Below are 6000 nucleotides of genomic sequence, written 5' to 3' on the forward strand. Positions count from 1 at the left end.
AGCCTTATACCTATCTTCGACTGTTCACGAAATAATTACGTTAAGCAGGAATGTTGCAAGAACACTTTATTGCAACGTGAATTATTAATTACGTTACATTCCAAATAATTAAAATTTATTTTATCAAATGCTGGAAGTATACTTTAATTTATATTATTTGATAATTTAAGGCATAACCTAAATGGATACGACACATCTATTTTTATTTATTCTTAAAAATTAATCTTGTGTAAATTGTTGTTAATATTGGACATATTTCTTCAAATATAAGTAAGAAATTATTGAATTTGTATGTCAAAAAAAATCAGATATTTAATATCAATTAACTGTATGTAAAGCCTAAATGTTTTCCTTTGTATTGAAAAATAATACTACATAAATATTGACTTATTGACTAATTTTCTACGATTTTCTATTAATCTATATTTTAAATTTATGTGATAAAAGTCAAATAAAATACTAATTTCGAAATTAAGGTGAGTACTTAGTCCGTTTAAGGGCATTTTATTGAATGTGGAACTAACTGATAATTTTTGTGTAAATTAGTGCATAACTTAAAAGGACACTTATTTTTATATACTGATTTACATACTTTAATTAAATTTTAATTTTTTTTTAATCTCATTCGTTGTTAAACTTTAAAATGTTTCTGTTAATTTAGGTAAAAGATTAACTTCCATTATTCTTTTTTAATCTGTACGTTAAATGAAACTAATAGCCAAATAAGATTTTTGGTATATATACATATATTTTTTTTAATTAGATTTTTATTTATTTACTTATTATCTGTTCTAAATATGATTTTTTTAGATTAATTTTCAGACCTAATCTTGTGCTTGTTTTGTTTACTTGATTTAATAATTTCGAAATATTGTTCGCATTATCTGCAATTATTACAGTATAATCTGCATATCTATTATTATTAATATGTATACCGTGCACTTTAATACCTATAGGGTAATCTAAAATCGACTCAAAAAACACTCTTTTCGAGTAAAGGTTGGAACAACATCGATGATAAAGCGATAGAGCCTTGTCTTACACCCTATTTATATCCAATTGCTCGGTTGTTAACAAGTTGCTTAATCCAATATCTGCTTTCTGGTTCTAGTACAGATTGCTAATTAATTAAATGTCTTCACTATCTAGTCCCAGATTCCAAAGTATGATATCAGAAGGTTATGTTTACATTGTCGAAAGCCTTCTCATAATCCATGAAACACATAAAAACATCCTTTTTTTGATCCTGACAATTTTGTTTCAAGATTTCTGTATTGAATATTACTGATCTTGTTCCGAAACTTCTTCGCATTTTCTATCGAGCCTCGTATGCAAAATTCGTAAAAAGAACTTCAAGAAATGGCTTATTAGAAGCCAGTCCTCTAAAATATGGCCCATATCATTTATGTTCTTAAGTGAGTATAATTAAAGTCTATATTAAAGTCTTTTAAATTGACAATTATAACTGCGCTTAAGTGAATTATTTATGTATTGAGTACTAATGGTGTGCAAATATATAAACTCTATTGATTTTACCATCAAGGCAAATTGAATAAAAATAAAGGTAAATAATATAATAAATCATCAAGTATATATTATCCTTACTACTTATTAATCATAAACTGCTTATTGCCAATTATTTTTCTTTTTTTTATGGCATCCAAATAACAATTTCCATTAGTTTCCTACGCGGTACAGTGATAAATGAATGTCTAGGCATAACGGTATGGCACGAAAAATTCAATTAGCGACTTTAATTTATTTCTGCCAGACGTAAAAGTTTCTAATTCAAATTACTGTTTGTTGAATTAGTTGTAGCGTCAGCAAATCCAGCAACCATTCTTCAAAACGTCCAGATTTTAACTAAACGGTAAACTAAACAAATCACTTAACTTGATTAAGCAATTAGCTTTAATAAAGTTTCCGAAGAGGTTAAGTTTAAGACAGTTTAAATTAAGGAATTTTAAATAAACCTTTATTCAATTGAATATTGTTATTTTGTTCTTAAAATAATTTAATTTTTTTTATAAGTTGGACTCATAGAAATGATGTTATAATATGTGTTATCAGCACCATTCTGGGCAGGGAAATCTATAAATAAGGTTCTTTATATTGGGAATTTTGGTACCTTTGTTATACAGGAAGTTCGATACAAAATAGTTCACCCTGAAAATCTTGAAAAAAAATTGTTTAGCCCAATTTTTATTATTTTATTTTCCAATTTATTTTTAAGAAATATGAACAAATGATGATGAAAAATATTTATTATTTTAAATGAAAAAACACAAATAGTTTCCAACACCTATTTTATTAAATGACTCTCTGACCTCCCTACAAAAATACAATTGTTGTTCAAAGCGTGTGCGCATATTGGAGAACATTTCGCGCGTTATTTATTAACTGACATAACACGTTAACAATTTTATTTCGAAGATTTTCTGAGTCAGGCTTCGTAGAAAAGACTTTGGTTTTTAAACGACCCCCTAGAAGAAAATCCAAAGGGGTAAAATCGGGAGATCTAGCAGGCCATTATACGGTACCTCTCCAGCCAATCCATCGTCCAGGAAATACGTCATTCAAAAAATGACGAACGGCAGCGTGATGTGGTGGTACTCCATTTTGTTGAAACATGAGTTCATTTTCTTGTGTATTAAGAATTTGTTTTTATTGTGCGTGCATTATAATAAATATGCAAGGACAACATCTAGATTGTTAAACATAGTTACGACCTGTTAGTACGATACAATGTAGTATGAAAATCCGCGATGTCATAGAAGGTGTAAATTCTATCAAGAGTACTGTAGGAAGGTTATGCTAGAGATTTGAAGAGACTGGTGATGTGAGAGAAAGATATACTAATCTAACAAGAGCAACAGAACCTATACATGATAGATTCATTCGCCCTCAGACATTACAAGACCCCGAAGTGAGCTTCAACATGTTCAGGGTATAGCGTCACTGCTTAAACAATAAGATTTGAAAACACTCTTGGAAATCGCTCAAGGAAATAAAGGGACATGCATTATTTTTATCCATGGATCAAGGTTTGCTTTACGTCCTGGTTCAAGAAGGCCGAGGCTGTAGCAAACACCTGACAATGCGTCTCGCTTGCAAATCATTTAAGAAGTTGATTATTACCAAAGCAAAACTTCTATAGTTTGGCTAGAGTTTCGATAACTTATCGGATAATCTGGTTTCCAATAAAAGGTTCTTAATAGCAAACTAATATCGATATTAAATTCTAGAACATATTCTTCATCCACGCGCTACAGAAGTTGATAAACATTTGGTACTTTTACACGACAATGCACGTCAGCATATGTATCCACAAGAACTGCTATACCCTTTTTGAAGCAGCTTAAATTTTTTTTATGTATTGCTCATGCTGTCGAGCACGTTTGGGACATGTTGAAAACGCGTGTTTTAAATCAAGTAATAGTACTCTTTTCCTGGAAAGAGTTGCTGATTTGTATGCAAGAGAAATGGCTACAAATTGAGTAAGACTGCAATGACAATTTAATTGGGAGAATGCCAAACAGATGTCCAGCTCTGTTATTAACAAAAAGAGTGATCATACAATCTATTAAAAAAACTTTTTAATTTCTATGCACTTGCCTTTAAATTTTAGTATTTCGAATTCTCGATATTTTAATTTCTTAAATATAATTCATATAAATCCGTTGGTGTACTGCCAGGAATTTTTGATAAAATACATATTTGGCAATGTTGCCAAAATGAATTTGAATTGCATTTAATTTTAAGGTTTTCCAAATTTTAGTTTAATTTTTTTTTAATACCTTTGGTCTGTAGAGCATTTTCATGTATTTCCTATAAAAGAGAATAATATTTGCAAACAGTGTTCCTAGACAACAAAATTATAACGTTTCCTAGTATTTACATTTACTAGGTTTTTAAAGCACTTTTCATAACATGCTTTTCAAGGAATATTTAATTTCATTCTTATAGTACTAGAAATGCGCATTCATTTATTTTGGGTAAGCGTAGTCGCGTCAAATTCAAACATTGTCCGTGCTATGAATGTGTGACATTAATCTAATCAACTTGTCAATGCATTTGTTTAACAAGAAGCTTAAAGACCTTTTGCTACATAAAGGTTCATACTAATTCTCAAAATTCAAATTCTCCAAATATGATAAGACGTTTAAGAGAATTATTAATACAAGAGTGGAGTGAAGGCAATTATGGTTTAGAAGAGTAAAGGGTATGATAGATTGTATTTCTCGTCTTATATTAGATATTCAAAATGGATTTTTTAGACGTTTAAAGCGCATATGATAATGTCGCTATATACATCGACTAACCTTTGCAACATTAATTTTTTTGTAAATAATATACTTAAAATTTTTAATGATAGAAAATTCTTCTTTTGACTATATGATAAGCTTATTAGACCTCGAATAACAAGCAATAGATTTCTTTAAGGCTTCATTCCTAATGACCTTTTTACTAAATTACCGCATGAAGTAAGCATACTTCAGTGTGCTAATGATTTTTGTATGTGCACAAAAAATAAAACCTTAGAATGGTATTTGCATGTTTTCAAGTATATCATCAACGACTGTCAAAATTATTTTAAAAATAATGTTCTAGAACTGGCTACATCGAAGTCAGCAAATTAAATTTTTATGAGGCATAGAGTTAAATATCGAGAAAATTTACAGCTAGGAAATTTGATCATTCCTTGAGGAAGTGCCTTGGATCATTTTAACATGGGAACGGCATATCAATAGTATGAAAGCTAAGGTTAAGAAAACTCCTAATATCTTAAAGTTTACTGCAAAGCGCCTTTACAGATTAGCAAAGCGACTTGATGAATATTGAAGCCATAAAAACCCGCTGACTAAAGCATTTACAGAACCTTCGCATTTTTTTTTCTGACATTGTTAAACATCAAAATTTTTTTGAGAGTGACTATGAAAATATTTCTTGGGTATATATATACATTTCAATACCTACCTACTCAGAAAATCCAAAAAATATTAATAATGTAGTTAAAGAAATTCTGTACCAGCATCAAGGAGCTGTTAGTGTTTACACAAATGCATCCAAGACATTGAAGATAATACATTACCATAAAGTCAAAAGATCTTTTGGAATAAATTAACGCCGCTCTATTTCTACTACCGAGTCTTATAATATTATTGATGCCATAAAATATATAACTCAGTATTCATTAGCCAGACAGTATTCTATAATTACAGATTTAATGTCTTATTTAAAAACTTTAAACAACAGAATCAAAAATAAAAAAATCTATTATTTTTAAAATGTTTCAAAAAATTTCAGCTCTAATAAAAAATGAAATTAGAGTATCATTCTGCCGTTAAGCTTAAAGGACATCCTGAGTTAAAGGACATTCTGGAATTCAAGAAAATGAAATTGCTGACCATCTAGCTTAACAAGCTATTGATAAAAACGTATCCGTTCATGGACTACAATTCTGTAAAATACTATGTTGTTTTAAGAAAACCAATAAACAAAAATAGAGACTAAAATTTGGCAAATATATAGAGTCAATAACTGTAATTTTTATACAAAGATCAATAAGCAACTTACCTTGGAGCCATCAATTGAAAATACCAACTTTAGCAGAAGTAATTGTACTATATACGTCTATTATCTGTAGTCATGCTAATGTAAGATACTTCTTACGCAAGATAAAGCTAGTCAAAAATCCGTATTGTGTCATATGAATAAAATAACTACTGTTGACGATTTAAACCTTTGGCTCTTTAGATGTTAGTCAAACTAATGGGCATCTACATGTAATTTAGTAAATATATCAAATGACGACAGCAAAATAGACCATTTATTATTTAATTGTATAAAAATAGTAGAAGGAATGCTTTAATTGAGTTCTCCTATATGTTTTACTTTATGTAACAATCGGTCAGGTGCTATGTGTATATGTATTAGTCGCTTTGATAGACTCCTTGACGTGAAAAGTGTTGTCATAATGTCTAAATTTCCTTAAATAAT

This window comes from Anthonomus grandis, chromosome 9 (assembly GCF_022605725.1).
Source record: "Anthonomus grandis grandis chromosome 9, icAntGran1.3, whole genome shotgun sequence".
Classification (NCBI taxonomy): domain Eukaryota; kingdom Metazoa; phylum Arthropoda; class Insecta; order Coleoptera; family Curculionidae; genus Anthonomus; species Anthonomus grandis.